The sequence below is a fragment of the Phyllobates terribilis genome, unplaced genomic scaffold, assembly GCF_046119375.1.
Source record: "Phyllobates terribilis strain yellow unplaced genomic scaffold, ASM4611937v1 Scaffold_1__5_contigs__length_1240528914, whole genome shotgun sequence".
Taxonomy (NCBI): Eukaryota; Metazoa; Chordata; class Amphibia; order Anura; family Dendrobatidae; genus Phyllobates; species Phyllobates terribilis.
The window spans coordinates 817752842-817772362 of NW_027362761.1; the positions used below are offsets into that span (position 1 = coordinate 817752842).

At 37.4% G+C, this 19521-nt stretch overlaps 11 non-coding genes across 11 annotated transcripts; all 11 read right to left on the reverse strand.

Moving 5' to 3' along the window:
* Window positions 1-662: 662 nt before the first annotated feature.
* On the reverse strand, window positions 663-735 carry TRNAK-UUU (transfer RNA lysine (anticodon UUU)). Its single transcript has one exon. It is a non-coding gene; the product is annotated as a tRNA-Lys (tRNA).
* A 4667-nt stretch (window positions 736-5402) lies between these two features.
* On the reverse strand, window positions 5403-5475 carry TRNAK-UUU (transfer RNA lysine (anticodon UUU)). Its single transcript has one exon. It is a non-coding gene; the product is annotated as a tRNA-Lys (tRNA).
* A 978-nt stretch (window positions 5476-6453) lies between these two features.
* Window positions 6454-6526, reverse strand: TRNAR-UCU (transfer RNA arginine (anticodon UCU)). The gene has a single exon. It is a non-coding gene; the product is annotated as a tRNA-Arg (tRNA).
* A 2732-nt stretch (window positions 6527-9258) lies between these two features.
* Window positions 9259-9331, reverse strand: TRNAK-UUU (transfer RNA lysine (anticodon UUU)). The gene has a single exon. It is a non-coding gene; the product is annotated as a tRNA-Lys (tRNA).
* Window positions 9332-10308: 977 nt separating this feature from the next.
* TRNAK-UUU (transfer RNA lysine (anticodon UUU)) lies at window positions 10309-10381 on the reverse strand. Its single transcript has one exon. It is a non-coding gene; the product is annotated as a tRNA-Lys (tRNA).
* Window positions 10382-11351: 970 nt separating this feature from the next.
* Window positions 11352-11424, reverse strand: TRNAK-UUU (transfer RNA lysine (anticodon UUU)). Its single transcript has one exon. It is a non-coding gene; the product is annotated as a tRNA-Lys (tRNA).
* A 984-nt stretch (window positions 11425-12408) lies between these two features.
* TRNAK-UUU (transfer RNA lysine (anticodon UUU)) lies at window positions 12409-12481 on the reverse strand. The gene has a single exon. It is a non-coding gene; the product is annotated as a tRNA-Lys (tRNA).
* Window positions 12482-13458: 977 nt separating this feature from the next.
* TRNAK-UUU (transfer RNA lysine (anticodon UUU)) lies at window positions 13459-13531 on the reverse strand. Its single transcript has one exon. It is a non-coding gene; the product is annotated as a tRNA-Lys (tRNA).
* A 1002-nt stretch (window positions 13532-14533) lies between these two features.
* On the reverse strand, window positions 14534-14606 carry TRNAK-UUU (transfer RNA lysine (anticodon UUU)). The gene has a single exon. It is a non-coding gene; the product is annotated as a tRNA-Lys (tRNA).
* Window positions 14607-16632: 2026 nt separating this feature from the next.
* On the reverse strand, window positions 16633-16705 carry TRNAK-UUU (transfer RNA lysine (anticodon UUU)). Its single transcript has one exon. It is a non-coding gene; the product is annotated as a tRNA-Lys (tRNA).
* A 2026-nt stretch (window positions 16706-18731) lies between these two features.
* On the reverse strand, window positions 18732-18804 carry TRNAK-UUU (transfer RNA lysine (anticodon UUU)). The gene has a single exon. It is a non-coding gene; the product is annotated as a tRNA-Lys (tRNA).
* Between the last annotated feature and the right edge of the window lie 717 nt (window positions 18805-19521).

Consider the following 19521-nt stretch of genomic DNA (forward strand, 5'->3'; position numbering starts at 1 on the left):
CACCCGGCGGCGATCGCGCCCGCACAGCCTGTCTGCACGCGCGATCGCGATGACGTACTAATACGGGTCTGGCTCTTAAGTCCCAGGGCACAGACGCGTATTAGTACGTCAGATGTTGTTAAGGGGTTAAAGAGTACTGAAAGTTAGACATAGAGTCTACAGAGGGAAAAATGCAGAAAACAAGCCATAAAATTGCCAAAGTAGTGTTAATCCTCATATCCACATGACATTTATTTCTGAAAAGCTAGGTATGATTTAAACAAAGCTAAATGATAGGTCTAGGTTAAAAAGCCTCAAAACTGAACAATGACGTAAATAATGGACCCTCAGATTGAAAGACGGGTGCTTTACTGACTGAGCTATCCAATTTTCTTTTTAAGTGCACTGTTGCAACATTTTCAAAAAAAATGTCTCTGTCCATATTTAAGTATATTCAGAAAAATTATCATTCAATATGACTGTTCAAAGCCAAAACCAAGCACATAATCAATGATTTGTCGTGAGTTTGGACATATTCAAAGACATGTTTTTTGTTTTTTCTCTAGTGTAAAAGAGCATTTTATTTCTCATGTCAAACAAGTGCATTAAGCATGCAACTAATCTTCAAGCACAAGCTGAGATTTAAACAATACAAAGTGATCTTTTGAGATTTAAAAGCTTAATGCCTGAACAGGGACTTAAACCCTGGACCCCCAGATTAAAAGTCTGATGCTCTACCGACTGAGCTATCCAGGCTCCTTTTGACCAAATTTAGCACATTTTTCAAGATTTACTTCCGATTCATCTAAATGTATCTTCAGATATGTTGATTTTTTTCATATGTGTGTACATGCCCAAAACCAAAGCCAGCACATAGTCTGCCAGCATAATGAGGTGTCAGGTTACATCTCTTTTTATACTCTATGTATAGGAAACAGGGGAAGAGGATTGGAGAGCATTCAGCCCAGTGAAAGGCTATCAGATTTGGGCAGTTAAAGGCAGGTGAAGTTGCATCATCAAGCGGTTGATTTAGTTTACTCCAAAGCTGAATTCACATTCACACAGCTCAGTATTGATTAATTTTGACTTTCATATTGGTACTGCTAAATGTGCTGCAAAGAAAAAAAAGTAGGAATCACTCTGATTCTGTGTGTTTTTTATGGGAGACATCATAGCTGCTAGTTTCCACCCATCAGCTTAACCCCTTAAGCCCCGGGGGTGGTTTGCACGTTAATGACCAGGCCAATTTTTACAATTCTGACCACTGTCACTTTATGAGGTAATTACTCTGGAACGCTTCAACGGATCCCCCTGATTCTGAGATTTTTTTTTGTGACATATTGTACTTCATGATTGTGGAAAAATTTCTTCGATATCACTTGCGTTTATTTGTGAAAAAAACGGAAATTTGGCGAAAATTTTGAAAATTTTACAATTTTCAAAATTTGAATTTTTAAGCCCTGAAATCAGAGAGATATGTCACACAAAAGAGTTAATAAATAACATTTCCCACATGTCTAATTTACATCAGCACAATTTAGGAACCAAAATTTTTTTTTGTTAGGGAGCTATAAGGGTTAAAAGTTGACCAGTGATTTCTCATTTTTCCAACAAAATTTACAAAACCATTTTTTTAGGGACCACATCACATTTGAAGTCACTTTGAGAGGTCTTTATGACAGAAAATACCCAAAGTGACACCATTCTAAAAACTGCACTCCTCAAGGTGCTCAAAACCACATTCAAGAACTTTATTAACCCTTCAGGTGCTTCACAGGAATTTTTTGAATGTGGAAGAAAAAAATGAACATTTAACTTTTTTCACAAAAATGTTACTTTAGACCCAATTTTTTTTATTTTCACAGGGGTAACAAGAAAAAATGGACCCCAAAATTTGCTGTGCAATTTCCCCTGGGCACGCAGATACCCAATATTTGGGGAAAAAACACTGTTTGGGCGCACGGCAGGGCTCGGAAGGGAAGGAGCGCCATTTGACTTTTTGATTGTAAAATTTGCTTGAATAATTAGCGGACGCCATGTTGTGTTTGGAGAGCCCCTGTGTGCCCAAACTTTGGAGCTCCCCCACAAATGACCCCATTTTGGAAGCTAGACCCCCCCAAGGCACCTTTCTAGATGCATAGTGAGCACTTGGAACCCCCAGGTGCTTCACAAATTGATTCGTAAAAATGAAAAAGTGAAAAAAAAAACACTTTTTCATTTTTACGAATCAATTTGTGAAGCACCTGGGGGTTCCAAGTGCTCACTATGCATCTAGATAGGTGCCTTGGGGGGTCTAGTTTCCAAAATGGGGTCACTTGTGGGGGAGCTCCAATGTTTGGGCACACAGGGACTCTCCAAATGCAACATGGTGTCCGCTAACAATTTGAGCCGACAATTTGTTAGTGGATATCATGTTGCATTTGGAGAGTCCCTGTGTGCCCAAACATTGGAGCTCCCCCACAAGTGACCCCATTTTGGAAACTAGACCCCCCAAGGCACCTATCTAGATTCATAGTGAGCACTTGGAACCCCAGGTGCTTCACAAATTGATTCATAAAAATGAAAAAGTGTTTTTTTTTCACTTTTTCATTTTTACGAACCAATTTGTGAAGCACCTGGGGGTTCCAAGTGCTCACTATGCATATAGATAGGTGCCTTGGGGGGTCTAGTTTCCAAAATGGGGTCACTTGTGGGGGAGCTCCAATGTTTAGGCACACAGGGACTCTCCAAACGCAACATGGTGTCCGCTAACAATTTGAGCCGATTTTCCATTCAATTCGTTAGCGGACACCATGTCGCGTTTGGAGAGCCCGTGATGTGCCTAAACAGTGGAGCTCCCCCACAAGTGTCCCCATTTTGGAAACTATACCCCTCAAGGATTTTATTAAGGTGTATAGTGAACATTTTGAACCCAGAGGTACGGCACAGAATTTGTTTACATTAGGTCATCATATTGAATAAGTTGTCATTATTCTTGAGCGCAAGTGCTCGCTACTTGAGTTTGCATCGGGTACTCAGGTATGCACCATGTACAGCGTGTGCTCGAGTGACATGCTCGAGTCCCTGCTCCGCATGTTTCACGGTTATTAGACACCCAAAAAAAAAACATGCGGGGATCGCTCGTGCATGGCAGGCAACCCCCGTAAAGTTTTTTTGGCCGCCAAGCATATGGGGCAGAGACTCAAGCATGTCACTCAAATACCCACGATACTCAATGCATACCAGAGCACCCGATGCAAAATCAAGTAGCGAGCACTTGCGCTCAACACTAGTCGCCATATCGTCATCTTTTTTTCTTACTTTTGAAAAAAATCCCAACCCCAGCCCTAACCCTAGCACAACCCTAGCCCTAGCACAACCCTAGCCCTAGCACAACCCTAGCCCCAGCACAACCCTAGCCCCAGCACAACCCTAGCCCCAAACCCAGCCCTAACCCTAGCCCAATCCTAACCCAAGAGTTTATTTTTGACGCCGTTCCTTGTGTGGTATAAGTAATTAGACGACTTTATTCTTCAGGTCGGTGTGATTACAGCAATGCCAGAATCATATGGGGTTTTTATGACTGACAGCTGTCGCACACTAAAAGACGCATTTTTTGTAAAATCTAGTTTTTGCATCGCCATATTTTGAGAGCTATAATTTTTCCAGATTTTGGCAGACAGTCATGTGACGGCTCGTTTTTTGCGGGATGACTTGACGTTGTTATTGGTGCCATTTTCAGGCACGTGACATTTTTTGATCGCTTTCTATTCCGATTTTTGGGAGGCAGAATAAACAAAAACCAACAATTCAGTAATTGTTTTCTTTTTTTTTTTTTCATTCTGTTCCGCGTGTGGTAAAATTGATGAGGTAGCTTTATTCTTCGGGTCAGTACGTTTACAGCGGTACCACATTTGTATCATTTTTCTATGTTTTGGCGCTTATACACAATAAAAGCTATTTTATAGAAAAAAATATTTTTTAGCATCACTTTATTCTGAGAGCTATAACTTTTTTATTTTTCGGCTGATTGAGCTGTATGGCAGCTTGTTTTTTGCGGGACAAGGTGACGTTTTCAGTGGTATCATTTTTATTTATATGCGTCTTTTTGATCGCGTGTTATTCCACTTTTTGTTTGGCGGTATGGTGATAAAGCATTGTTTTTTGCTTCGTTTTTTTTTTTTTACCGTGTTCACTGAAGGGGTTAACTAGTGGGACAGTTTTATAGGTCAGGTTGTTCCGGACGCGGCGATACCAAATATGTGTACTTTTATTGTTTTGTTTTTTTTTATATATATAATAATATTTATTGATGGGTACATTATATTTTTATTTTTGGTGGATTATTTTTTTTATTTTTTTTTTTATATTTTTGCAATTTTTTTTTTTTTTTTTCCACTTTCAGACAGTTTATACACTTTATTACTTTGTCCCACTCTGGGACTTTCACTTTTTTTTCTCTGATCGCCTGCATGGCACAGAAATGCAGCACCATCCCTATGCCATGCAGGCTATCAGCGGTGCACAGTGTGAAGATTGTTTGGAGATGCACTGCGCATGTCCAAACAATCTTCCTGCTGTCTGGTGACATCGGGTCGTCATGGCAACACCCGGAAAGCCTTTGCAGACTGCGCTGGAAGCCGGAAGAGGAGGTGAGTATCGGCGATCACCTCCCCTTGCCCCCGCAATGCCGCGATCGACTTCGATCGCAGCATCGCAGGGGTTAATGTGCTGGGAGCGGTGCAGGACTGCTCCCTGCACATAGTACCGGGTGTCATCTGACACCCGGCGGCGATCGCGCCCGTACAGCCTGTGTGCGCGCGCGATCGCGATGACGTACTAATACGGGTCTGGCTCTTAAGTCCCAGGGCACAGATGCGTATTAGTACGTCAGATGTTGTTAAGGGGTTAAAGAGTACTGAAAGTTAGACATAGAGTCTACAGAGGGAAAAATGCAGAAAACAAGTCATAAAATTGCCAAAGTAGTGTTAATCCTCATATCCACATGACATTTATTTCTGAAAAGCTAGGTATGATTTAAACAAAGCTAAATGATAGGTCTAGGTTAAAAAGCCTCAAAACTGAAAAATGACGTAAATAATGGACCCTCAGATTGAAAGACGGGTGCTTTACAGACTGAGCTATCCAGGTTCTTTCTAAGTGCACTTTTGCTACATTTTCAAAAAAAATGTCTCTGTCCATATTTAAGTATACTCAGAAAAATTATCATCCAATATGACTGTTCAAAGCCAAAACCAAGCACATAATCAATGATTTGTCGTGAATTTGGACATATTCAAAGACATGTTTTTTGTTTTTTTCTCTAGTGTAAAAGAGCATTTTATTTCTCATGTCAAACAAGTGCATTAAGCATGCAACTAATCTTCAAGCACAAGCTGAGATTTAAACAATACAAAGTAATCTGTTGAGATTTAAAAGCTTAATGCCTGAACAGGGACTTGAACCCTGGACCCTCAGATTAAAAGTCTGATGCTCTACCGACTGAGCTATCCAAGCTCCTTCTGATCAAACTTAGCACATTTTTCAAGATTTGCTTCCGATTCATCTAAATGTATCTTCAGATATGTTGATTTTTTTTCATATGTGTGTACATACCCAAAACCAAAGCCAGCACATAGTCTGCCAGCATAATGAGGTGTCAGGTTACATCTCTTTTTATACTCTATGTATAGGAAACAGGGGAAGAGGAATGATGAGTATTCAGCCCAGTGAAAGGCTATCAGATTTGGGCAGTTAAAGGCAGGTGAAGTTGCATCATCAAGCGGTTGATTTAGTTTACTCCAAAGCTGAATTCACATTCACACAGCTCAGCATTGATTAATTTTGACTTTCATATTGGTACTGCTAAATGTGCTGCAAAGAAAAAAAAGTAGGAATCACTCTGATTCTGTGTGTTTTTATGGGAGACATCATAGCTGCTAGTTTCCACCCATCAGCTTAAAGAGTACTGAAAGTTAGACATAGAGTCTACAGAGGGAAAAATGCAGAAAACAAGTCATAAAATTGCCAAAGTAGTGTTAATCCTCATATCCACATGACATTTGTTTCTGAAAAGCTAGGTATGATTTAAACAAAGCTAAATGATAGGTCTAGGTTAAAAAGCCTCAAAACTGAACAATGATGTAAATAATGGACCCTCAGATTAAAAGACGGGTGCTTTACTGACTGAGCTATCCAATTTTCTTTCTAAGTGCACTGTTGCAACATTTAAAAAAAAAATGTTTCTGTCCATATTTAAGTATACTCAGAAAAATTATCATTCAATATGACTGTTCAAAGCCAAAACCAAGCACATAATCAATAATTTGTCGTGAGTTTGGACATACTCAAAGACATGTTTTTTTGTTTTTTCTCTAGTGTATAAGAGCATTTTATTTCTCATGTCAAACAAGTGCATTAAGCATGCAACTAATCTTCAAGCACAAGCTGAAATTTAAACAATACAAAGTGATCTGTTGAGATTTAAAAGCTTAACGCCTAAACAGGGAATTGAACCCTGGACCCTCAGATTAGAAGTCAGATGTTCTACCGACTTAGCTATCCAGGCTCCTTCTGAACAAACTTAGCACATTTTTCAAGATTTACTTCCGATTCATCTAAATGTATCTTCAGATATGTTGATTTTTTTCATATGTGTGTACGTACCCAAAACCAAAGCCAGCACATAGTCTGCCAGCATAATGAGGTGTCAGGTTACATCTCTTTTTATACTCTATGTATAGGAAACAGGGGAAGAGGAGTGATGAGTATTCAGCCCAGTGAAAGGCTATCAGATTTGGGCAGTTAAAGGCAGGTGAAATTGCATCATCAAGCGGTTGATTTAGTTTACTCCAAAGCTGAATTCACATTCACACAGCTCAGTATTGATTAATTTTGACTTTCATATTGGTACTGCTAAATGTGCTGCAAAGAAAAAAAAGTAGGAATCACTCTGATTCTGTGTGTTTTTTATGGGAGACATCATAGCTGCTAGTTTCCACACATCAGCTTAAAGAGTATTGAAAGTTAGATAGAGAGTCTACAGAGGGAAAAATGCAGAAAACAAGTCATAAAATTGCCAAAGTAGTGTTAATCCTCATATCCACATGACATTTATTTCTGAAAAGCTAGGTATGATTTATACAAAGCTAAATGATAGGTCTAGGTTAAAAAGCCTCAAAACTGAACAATGACGTAAATAATGGACCCTCAGATTAAAAGACGGGTGCTTTACAGACTGAGCTATCCAGGTTCTTTCTAAGTGCACTTTTGCAACATTTTCAAAAAAAATGTCTCTGTCCATATTTAAGTATATTCAGAAAAATTATCATCCAATATGACTGTTCAAAGCCAAAACCAAGCACATAATCAATGATTTGTCGTGAGTTTGGACATATTCAAAGACATGTTTTTTGTTTTTTTCTCTACTGTAAAAGAGCATTTTATTTCTCATGTCAATCAAGTGCATTAAGCATGCAACTAATCTTCAAGCACAAGCTGAGATTAAGGCTATGTGCCCACGTTGCGGACCTGAAGCATATTTTTTACGCTTCTCCCTGGCGGGAAAATCGCATGCGGATATTACATGCGGTTTTCCCGACAGGTAGAAGCGTTTGTGAGGCTACTTTGCATGCATTTCCGCATGCGGGTTATCAAGCACTTCTCCAAGCATCACTTGGAAAAGTGCTTGACAACTTGTTCAGAATGGTAAAAAATAAAAAAATAAAGTTTATACTCACCTTCTGATGCATTCTCTGCCCCGTCCGGAGGCTTGAGCGGCTCACGCTGTTGTGTGCAGGACCTACGGTGATGTCATTGAGTCATGTGATGGATCACATGACTCAATGACGTGGCAGGTCCTTCAGACAACAGCGCGATGGAGGGAACACATCAGAAGATAAGTATAAACTTTATTTTATTCTTTTTTTTACAGGTTCTTTGGTACCCAGGTCTGGATGAGAGTCTCCTCTCCTCCAGACTTGGGTACCATCCGCATATTGATTCCACTGCGCTTCCGCAAAATTAATGAACATGCTGCGGATTTTTGACCGCAGCATATACGCTGCGGAAAAATCCGCATCATGGGCATTGACATTGCGGAATGCCATTGGGGACCATGGGGTGCGGATATACATGCGTTTTTCAAGCTTTTACGCTGCGGAAATTCCGCAGCATATACGCTTGAAAAACGCTACGTGGGCACACAGCCTTAAACAATACAAAGTGATCTGTTGAGATTTAAAAGCTTAATGCCTGAACAGGGACTTGAACCCTGGACCCTGAGATTAAAAGTCTGATGTTCTACTGACTGAGCTATCCAGGCTACTTCAGAACAAACTTAGCACATTTTTCAAGATTTACTTCCGATTCATCTAAATGTATCTTCAGATATGTTGATTTTTTTCATATGTGTGTACATACCCAAAACCAAAGCCAGCACACAGTCTGCCAGCATAATGAGGTGTCAGGTTACATCTTTTTTTATACTCTATGTATAGGAAACAGGGGAAGAGGAATGATGAATATTCAGCCCAGTGAAAGGCTATCAGATTTGGGTAGTTAAAGGCAGGTGAAGTTGCATCATCAAGCGGTTGATTTAGTTTACTCCAAAGCTGAATTCACATTCACACAGCTCAGTATTGATTAATTTTGACTTTCATATTGGTACTGCTAAATGTGCTGCAAAGAAAAAAAAGTAGGAATCACTCTGATTCTGTGTGTTTTTTATGGGAGACATCATAGCTGCTAGTTTCCACCCATCACCTTAAAGAGTACTGAAAGTTAGACATAGAGTCTACACAGGGAAAAATGCAGAAAACAAGTCATAAAATTGCCAAAGTAGTGTTAATCCTCATATCCACATGACATTTATTTCTGAAAAGCTAGGTATGATTTAAACAAAGCTAAATGATAGGTCTAGGTTAAAAAGCCTCAAAACTGAAAAATGACGTAAATAATGGACCCTCAGATTGAAAGACGGGTGCTTTACAGACTGAGCTATACAGGTTCTTTCTAAGTGCACTTTTGCTACATTTTCAAAAAAAATGTCTCTGTCCAAATTAAAGTATACTCAGAAAAATTATCATCCAATATGACTGTTCAAAGCCAAAATCAAGCACATAATCAATGATTTGTCGTGAATTTGGACATATTCAAAGACATGTTTTTTGTTTTTTTCTCTAGTGTAAAAGAGCGTTTTATTTCTCATGTCAAACAAGAACATTAAGCATGCAACTAATCTTCAAGCACAAGCTGAGATTTAAACTATACAAAGTGATCTGTTGAGATTTAAAAGCTTAACGCCTGAACAGGGACTTGAACCCTGGACCCTCAGACTAAAAGTCTGATGCTCTACCAACTGAGCTATCCAGTCGCCTTCTGAACAAACTTAGCACATTTTTCAAGATTTACTTCCGATTCATCTAAATGTATCTTCAGATATGTTGATTTTTTTCATATGTGTGTACATACCCAAAACCAAAGCCAGCACATAGTCTGCCAGCATAATGAGGTGTCAGGTTACATCTCTTTTTATACTCTATGTATAGGAAACAGGGGAAGAGGAGTGATGAGTATTCAGCCCAGTGAAAGGCTATCAGATTTGGGCAGTTAAAGGCAGGTGAAGTTGCATCATCAAGCGGTTGATTTAGTTTACTCCAAAGCTGAATTCACATTCACACAGCTCAGTATTGATTAATTTTGACTTTCATATTGGTACTGCTAAATGTGCTGCAAAGAAAAAAAAGTAGGAATCACTCTGATTCTGTGTGTTTTTTATGGGAGACATCATAGCTGCTAGTTTCCACACATCAGCTTAAAGAGTATCGAAAGTTAGACATAGAGTCTACAGAGGGAAAAATGCCGAAAACAAGTCATAAAATTGCCAAAGTAGTGTTAATCCTCATATCCATATGACATTTATTTCTGAAAAGCTAGGTATCATTTAAACAAAGATAAATGATAGGTCTAGGTTAAAAAGCCTCAAAACTGAACAATGACGTAAATAATGGACCCTCAGATTAAAAGACGGATGCTTTACAGACTGAGCTATCCAGGTTCTTTCTAAGTGCACTTTTGCAACATTTTCGAAAAAAATGTCTCTGTCCATATTTAAGTATACTCAGAAAAATTATCATCCAATATGACTGTTCAAAGTCAAAACCAAGCACATAATCAATCATTTGTCGTGAGTTTGGACATATTCAAAGACATGTTTTTTTGTTTTTTCTCTAGTGTATAAGAGCATTTTATTTCTCATGTCAAACAAGTGCATTAAGCATGCAACTAAACTTCAAGCACAAGCTGAGATTTAAACAATACAAAGTGATCTGTTGAGATTTAAAAACTTAACGCCTGAACAGGGACTTGAACCCTGGACCCTCAGATTAAAAGTCTGATGCTCTACCGACTGAGCTATCCAGGCTCCTTCTGAACAAACTTAGCACATTTTTCAAGATTTACTTCCGATTCATCTAAATGTATCTTCAGATATGTTGATTTTTTTCATATGTGTGTACATACCCAAAACCAAAGCCAGCACATAGTCTGCCAGCATAATGAGGTGTCAGGTTACATCTTTTTTTATACTCTATGTATAGGAAACAGGGGAAGAGGAGTGATGAGTATTCAGCCCAGTGAAAGGCTATCAGATTTGGGCAGTTAAAGGCAGGTGAAGTTGCATCATCAAGCGGTTGATTTAGTTTACTCCAAAGCTGAATTCACATTCACACAGCTCAGTATTGATTAATTTTGACTTTCATATTGGTACTGCTAAATGTGCTGCAAATAAAAAAAGTAGGAATCACTCTGATTCTGTGTGTTTTTTATGGGAGACATCATAGCTGCTAGTTTCCACACATCAGCTTAAAGAGTATTGAAAGTTAGACATAGAGTCTACAGAGGGAAAAATGCCGAAAACAAGTCATAAAATTGCCAAAGTAGTGTTAATCCTCATATCCACATGACATTTATTTCTGAAAAGCTAGGTATGATTTAAACAAAGCTAAATGATAGGTCTAGGTTAAAAAGCCTCAAAACTGAACAATGACGTAAATAATGGACCCTCAGATTAAAAGACGGGTGCTTTACAGACTGAGCTATCCAGGTTCTTTCTAAGTGCACTTTTGCAACATTTTCAAAAAAAATGTCTGTGTCCATATTTAAGTATACTCAGAAAAATTATCATCCAATATGACTGTTCAAAGCCAAGCACATAATCAATGATTTGTCGTGAATTTGGACATATTCAAAGACATGTTTTTTGTTTTTTTCTCTACTGTAAAAGAGCATTTTATTTCTCATGTCAATCAAGTGCATTAAGCATGCAACTAATCTTCAAGCACAAGCTGAGATTTAAACAATACAAAGTGATCTGTTGAGATTTAAAAGCTTAATGCCTGAACAGGGACTTGAACCCTGGACCATCAGATTAAAAGTCTGGTGCTCTACCGACTGAGCTATCCAAGCTCCTTCTGATCAAACTTAGCACATTTTTCAAGATTTGCTTCCGATTCATCTAAATGTATCTTCAGATATGTTGATTTTTTTTCATATGTGTGTACATACCCAAAACCAAAGCCAGCACATAGTCTGCCAGCATAATGAGGTGTCAGGTTACATCTCTTTTTATACTCTATGTATAGGAAACAGGGGAAGAGGAGTGATGAGTATTCAGCCCAGTGAAAGGCTATCAGATTTGGGCAGTTATAGGCAGGTGAAGTTGCATCATCAAGCGGTTGATTTAGTTTACTCCAAAGCTGAATTCACATTCACACAGCTCAGTATTGATTAATTTTGACTTTCATATTGGTACTGCTAAATGTGCTGCAAAGAAAAAAAAGTAGGAATCACTCTGATTCTGTGTGTTTTTTATGGGAGACATCATAGCTGCTAGTTTCCACACATCAGCTTAAAGAGTATCGAAAGTTAGACATAGGGTCTACAGAGGGAAAAATGCCGAAAACAAGTCATAAAATTGCCAAAGTAGTGTTAATCCTCATATCCATATGACATTTATTTCTGAAAAGCTAGGTATCATTTAAACAAAGCTAAATGATAGGTCTAGGTTAAAAAGCCTCAAAACTGAACAATGACGTAAATAATGGACTCTCAGATTAAAAGACGGGTGCTTTACAGACTGAGCTATCCAGGTTCTTTCTAAGTGCACTTTTGCAACATTTTCGAAAAAAATGTCTCTGTCCATATTTAAGTATACTCAGAAAAATTATCATCCAATATGACTGTTCAAAGCCAAAACCAAAACCAAGCACATAATCAATGATTTGTCGTGAATTTGGACATATTCAAAGACATGTTTTTTGTTTTTTTCTCTAGTGTAAAAGAGCATTTTATTTCTCATGTCAAACAAGAGCATTAAGCATGCAACTAATCTTCAAGCACAAGCTGAGATTTAAACTATACAAAGTGATCTGATGAGATTTAAAAGCTTAACGCCTGAACAGGGACTTGAACCCTGGACCCTCAGACTAAAAGTCTGATGCTCTACCAACTGAGCTATCCAGTCGCCTTCTGAACACGCTTAGCACATTTTTCAAGATTTACTTCTGATTCATCTAAATGTATCTTCAGATATGTTGATTTTTTTCATATGTGTGTACATACCCAAAACCAAAGCCAGCACATAGTCTGCCAGCATAATGAGGTGTCAGGTTACATCTCTTTTTATACTCTATGTATAGGAAACAGGGGAAGAGGAGTGATGAGTATTCAGCCCAGTGAAAGGCTATCAGATTTGGGCAGTTAAAGGCAGGTGAAGTTGCATCATCAAGCGGTTGATTTAGTTTACTCCAAAGCTGAATTCACATTCACACAACTCAGTATTGATTAATTTTGACTTTCATATTGGTACTACTAAATGTGCTGCAAAGAAAAAAAAGTAGGAATCACTCTGATTCTGTGTGTTTTTTATGGGAGACATCATAGCTTCTAGTTTCCACACATCAGCTTAAAGAGTATTGAAAGTTAGACATAGAGTCTACAGAGGGAAAAATGCTGAAAACTAGTCATAAAATTGCCAAAGTAGTGTTAATCCTCATATCCACATGACATTTATTTCTGAAAAGCTAGGTATGATTTAAACAAAGCTAAATGATAGGTCTAGGTTAAAAAGCCTCAAAACTGAACAATGATGTAAATAATGGACCCTCAGATTAAAAGACGGTTGCTTTACAGACTGAGCTGTCCAGGTTCTTTCTAAGTGCACTTTTGCAACATTTTCAAAAAAAATGTCTCTGTCCATATTTAAGTAAACTCAGAAAAATTATCATCCAATATGACTGTTCAAAGCCAAAACCAAGCACATAATCAATGATTTGTCGTGAATATGGACATATTCAAAGACATGTTTTTTGTTTTTTTCTCTACTGTAAAAGAGCATTTTATTTCTCATGTCTAACAAATGCATTAAGCATGCAACTAATCTTCAAGCACAAGCCGAGATTTAAACAATACAAAGTGATCTGTTGAGATTTAAAAGCTTAATGCCTGAACTGGGACTTGAACCCTGGACCCTCAGATTAAAAGTCTGATGCTCTACTGACTGAGCTATCCAGGCTCCTTTTGAACAAACTTAGCACATTTTTCAAGATTTGCTTCTGATTCATCTAAATGTATCTTCAGATATGTTGATTTTTATCATATGTGTGTACATACACAAAACCAAAGCCAGCACATAGTCTGCCAGCATAATGAGGTGTCAGGTTACATCTCTTTTTATACTCTATGTATAGGAAACAGGGGAAGAGGAGTGATGAGTATTCAGCCCAGTGAAAGGCTATCAGATTTGGGCAGTTAAAGGCAGGTGAAATTGCATCATCAAGCGGTTGATTTAGTTTACTCCAAAGCTGAATTCACATTCACACAGCTCAGTATTGATTAATTTTGACTTTCATATTGCTACTGCTAAATGTGCTGCAAAGAAAAAAAAGTAGGAATCACTGATTCTGTGTGTTTTTTATGGGGGACATCATAGCTGCTAGTTTCCACACATCAGCTTAAAGAGTATTGAAAGTTAAACATAGAGTTTACAGAGGGAAAAATGCTGAAAACAAGTCATAAAATTGCCAAAGTAGTGTTAATCCTCATATCCACATGACATTTATTTCTGAAAAGCTAGGTATGATTTAAACAAAGCTAAATGATAGGTCTAGGTTAAAAAGCCTCAAAACTGAACAATGATGTAAATAATGGACCCTCAGATTAAAAGACGGGTGCTTTACAGACTAAGCTATCCAGGTTCTTTCTAAGTGCACTTTTGCAACATTTTCAATGAAAATGTCTCTGTCCATATCTAAGTATACTCAGAAAAATTATCATGCAATATGACTTTTAAAAGCCAAAACCAAGCACATAATCAATGATTTGTCGTGAATTTGGACATATTCAAAGACATGTTTTTTGTTTTTTTCTCTAGTGTAAAAGAGCATTTTATTTCTCATGTCAAACAAGAGCATTTTATTTCTCATGTCAAACAAGAGCATTAAGCATGCAACTAATCTTCAAGCACAAGCTGAGATTTAAACAATACAAAGTGATCTGTTGAGATTTAAAAGCTTAACACCTGAACAGGGACTTGAACCCTGGACCCTCAGATTAAAAAACTGATGCTCTACCGACTGAGCTATCCAGGCTCCTTCTGAACAAGCTTAGCACATTTTTCAAGATTTGCTTCTGATTCATCTAAATGTATCTTCAGATATGTTGATTTTTTTCATATGTGTGTACATACCCAAAACCAAAGCCAGCACATAGTCTGCCAGCGTAATGAGGTGTCAGGTTACATCTCTTTTTATACTCTATGTATAGGAAACAGGGGAAGAGGAATGATGAGTATTCAGCCCAGTGAAAGGCTATCAGATTTGGGCAGTTAAAGGCAGGTGAAGTTGCATCATGAAGCGGTTGATTTAGTTTACTCCAAAGCTGAATTCACATTCACACAGCTCAGTATTGATTAATTTTGACTTTCATATTGGTACTGCTAAATGTGCTGCAAAGAAAAAAAAGTAGGAATCACTCTGATTCTGTGTGTTTTTTATGGGAGACATCATAGCTGCTAGTTTCCACCCATCAGCTTAAAGAGTACTGAAAGTTAGACATAGAGTCTACAGAGGGAAAAATGCAGAAAACAAGTCATAAAATTGCCAAAGTAGTGTTAATCCTCATATCCACATGACATTTATTTCTGAAAAGCTAGGTATGATTTAAACAAAGCTAAATGATAGATCTAGGTTAAAAAGCCTCAAAACTGAACAATGACGTAAATAATGGACCCTCAGATTAAAAGACGGTTGCTTTACTGACTGAGCTGTCCAATTTTTTTTCTAAGTGCACTGTTGCAACATTTAAAAAAAAATGTCTCTGTCCATATTTAATTATATTCAGAAAAATTATCATTTAATATGACTGTTCAAAGCCAAAACCAAGCACATAATCAATAATTTGTCGTGAGTTTGGCCATATTCAAAGACATGTTTTTTGTTTTTTCTCTAGTGTATAAGAGCATTTTATTTCTCATGTCAAACAAGTGCATTAAGCATGCAACTAATCTTCAAGCACAAGCTGAGATTTAAACTATACAAAGTGATCTGTTGAGATTTAAAAGCTTAACGCCTGAACAGGGACTTGAACCCTGGACCCTCAGATTAAAAGTCTGATGCTCTACCAACTGGTAGAGCATCAGGCTCCTTCTGAGCAAACGTAGCACATTTTTCAAGATTTACTTCTGATTCATCTAAATGTATCCAGATATGTTGATTTTTTTCATATGTGTGTACATACCCAAAACCAAAGCCAGCACATAGTCTGCCAGCATAATGAGGTGTCAGGTTACATCTCTTTTTATACTCTATGTATAGGAAACAGGGGAAGAGGAGTGATGAGTATTCAGCCCAGTGAAAGGCTATCAGATTTGGGCAGTTAAAGGCAGGTGAAGTTGCATCATCAAGCGGTTGATTTAGTTTACTCCAAAGCTGAATTCACATTCACACAGCTCAGTATTGATTAATTTTGACTTTCATATTGGTACTGCTAAATGTGCTGCAAAGAAAAAAAAGTAGGAATCACTCTGATTCTGTGTGTTTTTTATGGGAGACATCATAGCTGCTAGTTTCCACACATCAGCTTAAAGAGTATTGAAAGTTAGACATAGAGTCTACAGAGGGAAAAATGCCGAAAACAAGTCATAAAATTGCCAAAGTAGTGTTAATCCTCATATCCACATGACAGTTATTTCTGAAAAGCTAGGTATGATTTAAACAAAGATAAATGATAGGTCTAGGTTAAAAAGCCTCAAAACTGAACAATGATGTAAATAATGGACCCTCAGATTAAAAGACGGGTGCTTTACAGACTGAGCTATCCAGGTTCTTTCTAAGTGCACTTTTGCAACATTTTCAAAAAAAATGTCTCTGTCCATATTTAAGTAAACTCAGAAAAATTATCATCCAATATGACTGTTCAAAGCCAAAACCAAGCACATAATCAATGATTTGTCGTGAATATGGACATATTCAAAGACATGTTTTTTGTTTTTTTCTCTACTGTAAAAGAGCATTTTATTTCTCATGTCAAACAAATGCATTAAGCATGCAACTAATCTTCAAGCACAAGCCGAGATTTAAACAATACAAAGTGATCTGTTGAGATTTAAAAGCTTAATGCCTGAACAGGGACTTGAACCCTGGACCCTCAGATTAAAAGTCTGATGCTCTACTGACTGAGCTATCCAGGCTCCTTTTGAACAAACTTAGCACATTTTTCAAGATTTGCTTCTGATTCATCTAAATGTATCTTCAGATATGTTGATTTTTATCATATGTGTGTACATACCCAAAACCAAAGCCAGCACATAGTCTGCCAGCATAATGAGGTGTCAGGTTACATCTCTTTTTATACTCTATGTATAGGAAACAGGGGAAGAGGAGTGATGAGTATTCAGCCCAGTGAAAGGCTATCAGATTTGGGCAGTTAAAGGCAGGTGAAGTTGCATCATCAAGCGGTTGATTTAGTTTACTCCAAAGCTGAATTCACATTCACACAGCTCAGTATTGATTAATTTTGACTTTCATATTGCTACTGCTAAATGTGCTGCAAAGAAAAAAAAGTAGGAATCACTGATTCTGTGTGTTTTTTATGGGGGACATCATAGCTGCTAGTTTCCACACATCAGCTTAAAGAGTATTGAAAGTTAAACATAGAGTTTACAGAGGGAAAAATGCTGAAAACAAGTCATAAAATTGCCAAAGTAGTGTTAATCCTCATATCCACATGACATTTATTTCTGAAAAGCTAGGTATGATTTAAACAAAGCTAAATGATAGATCTAGGTTAAAAAGCCTCAAAACTGAACAATGACGTAAATAATGGACCCTCAGATTAAAAGACGGTTGCTTTACTGACTGAGCTGTCCAATTTTTTTTCTAAGTGCACTGTTGCAACATTTAAAAAAAAATGTCTCTGTCCATATTTAATTATATTCAGAAAAATTATCATTTAATATGACTGTTCAAAGCCAAAACCAAGCACATAATCAATAATTTGTCGTGAGTTTGGCCATATTCAAAGACATGTTTTTTGTTTTTTCTCTAGTGTATAAGAGCATTTTATTTCTCATGTCAAACAAGTGCATTAAGCATGCAACTAATCTTCAAGCACAAGCTGAGATTTAAACTATACAAAGTGATCTGTTGAGATTTAAAAGCTTAACGCCTGAACAGGGACTTGAACCCTGGACCCTCAGATTAAAAGTCTGCTGCTCTACCAACTGGTAGAGCATCAGGCTCCTTCTGAGCAAACGTAGCACATTTTTCAAGATTTACTTCTGATTCATCTAAATGTATCTTCAGATATGTTGATTTTTTTCATATGTGTGTACATACCCAAAACCAAAGCCAGCACATAGTCTGCCAGCATAATGAGGTGTCAGGTTACATCTCTTTTTATACTCTATGTATAGGAAACAGGGGAAGAGGAGTGATGAGTATTCAGCCCAGTGAAAGGCTATCAGATTTGGGCAGTTAAAGGCAGGTGAAGTTGCATCATCAAGCGGTTGATTTAGTTTACTCCAAAGCTGAATTCACATTCACACAGCTCAGTATTGATTAATTTTGACTTTCATATTGGTACTGCTAAATGTGCTGCAAAGAAAAAAAAGTAGGAATCACTCTGATTCTGTGTGTTTTTTATGGGAGACATCATAGCTGCTAGTTTCCACACATCAGCTTAAAGAGTATTGAAAGTTAGACATAGAGTCTACAGAGGGAAAAATGCCGAAAACAAGTCATAAAATTGCCAAAGTAGTGTTAATCCTCATATCCACATGACATTTATTTCTGAAAAGCTAGGTATGATTTAAACAAAGATAAATGATAGGTCTAGGTTAAAAAGCCTCAAAACTGAACAATGATGTAAATAATGGACCCTCAGATTAAAAGACGGGTGCTTTACAGACTGAGCTATCCAGGTTCTTTCTAAGTGCACTTTTGCAACATTTTCAAAAAAAATGTCTCTGTCCATATTTAAGTAAACTCAGAAAAATTATCATCCAATATGACTGTTCAAAGCCAAAACCAAGCACATAATCAATGATTTGTCGTGAATATGGACATATTCAAAGACATGTTTTTTGTTTTTTTCTCTACTGTAAAAGAGCATTTTATTTCTCATGTCAAACAAATGCATTAAGCATGCAACTAATCTTCAAGCACAAGCCGAGATTTAAACAATACAAAGTGATCTGTTGAGATTTAAAAGCTTAATGCCTGAACAGGGACTTGAACCCTGGACCCTCAGATTAAAAGTCTGATGCTCTACTGACTGAGCTATCCAGGCTCCTTTTGAACAAACTTAGCACATTTTTCAAGATTTGCTTCTGATTCATCTAAATGTATCTTCAGATATGTTGATTTTTATCATATGTGTGTACATACCCAAAACCAAAGCCAGCACATAGTCTGCCAGCATAATGAGGTGTCAGGTTACATCTCTTTTTATACTCTATGTATCGGAAACAGGGGAAGAGGAGTGATGAGTATTCAGCCCAGTGAAAGGCTATCAGATTTGGGCAGTTAAAGGCAGGTGAAGTTGCATCATCAAGCGGTTGATTTAGTTTACTCCAAAGCTGAATTCACATTCACACAGCTCAGTATTGATTAATTTTGACTTTCATATTGCTACTGCTAAATGTGCTGCAAAGAAAAAAAAGTAGGAATCACTGATTCTGTGTGTTTTTTATGGGGGACATCATAGCTGCTAGTTTCCACACATCAGCTTAAAGAGTATTGAAAGTTAAACATAGAGTTTACAGAGGGAAAAATGCTGAAAACAAGTCATAAAATTGCCAAAGTAGTGTTAATCCTCATATCCACATGACATTTATTTCTGAAAAGCTAGGTATGATTTAAACAAAGCTAAATGATAGGTCTAGGTTAAAAAGCCTCAAAACTGAACAATGATGTAAATAATGGACCCTCAGATTAAAAGACGGGTGCTTTACAGACTAAGCTATCCAGGTTCTTTCTAAGTGCACTTTTGCAACATTTTCAATGA